Source organism: Myotis brandtii, unplaced genomic scaffold, assembly GCF_000412655.1.
Source record: "Myotis brandtii unplaced genomic scaffold, ASM41265v1 scaffold64, whole genome shotgun sequence".
In the NCBI taxonomy this organism is placed as follows: Eukaryota; Metazoa; Chordata; class Mammalia; order Chiroptera; family Vespertilionidae; genus Myotis; species Myotis brandtii.
Window position 1 is genome coordinate 14,723 of NW_005370460.1, and position 717 is coordinate 15,439.

The 717-nt window shown below is 65.6% G+C and overlaps 1 long non-coding RNA gene across 1 annotated transcript in view; it reads right to left on the reverse strand.

Moving 5' to 3' along the window:
• The window catches only part of LOC106723771, a 14,420-nt gene extending 13,869 nt beyond the window's left edge, over nucleotides 1-551 (reverse strand). The window contains exon 1 of the long non-coding RNA XR_001359487.1: nucleotides 373-551. This is a non-coding gene — a long non-coding RNA (uncharacterized LOC106723771). The remainder of the gene's footprint in view (nucleotides 1-372) is intronic.
• Between the last annotated feature and the right edge of the window lie 166 nt (nucleotides 552-717).

A 717-nucleotide genomic window follows, 5' to 3' on the forward strand; every position in this document is an offset into this window, starting at 1 on the left:
TCCCCCTCCCAGGGGAGAAAGGGATGGCGGGGGAGGGAGGACGGGGGCAGGAAAGATCCGCCGGCCCCTGCCCCTTGAATCCTCCCGGGGCTGCACGGACCCCACCCGTCTCCCTCTTAACGGTCTCACGCCCTCTTGAACTCTCGTTCTTTCCAACTTTCCCTTAGGTACTTGGCTATCCATCTCGTGCCGGTATTTAGCCTTAGATGGAGTTTACCACCCGCTTTGGGCTGCATTCCCAAGCAACCCGACTCCGGGAAGACCCCGCCCGGCGCGCCGGGGCCACTACCGGCCTCACACCGTCCACGGGCTGGGCCTCGATCAGAAGGACTTGGGCCCCACAAGCGGCACCGGGGAGTGGGTCTTCCGTACGCCCCACCACCGGGCGGGGATTCGGCTCTGGGCTCTTCCCTGTCCACTGGCCGTTACTGAGGGAATCCTGGTTAGTTTCTCCTCCTCCGCTGACTAATCTGTTTAAAATCAGTCGGTCGCCATGTCTGACCTGAGGTCCCTCTCGGAAGGGGCGCGTGCGCACCCCATGGAGGGGCCCGGCGAGACGGGGGAGAACCTTACCGACCGCCTCTCTCTGCCTCACCCCGGTTCCCGCGAGGGCTTCAGGGCAGGCAGCTCCCGAGGAGACCAAGGCCTCGGGTCTCTCCCGTCTCCCGGGGGGCGCGGCCGGATGGACGGGGACAGACACCGCGTCTACACTGAGGG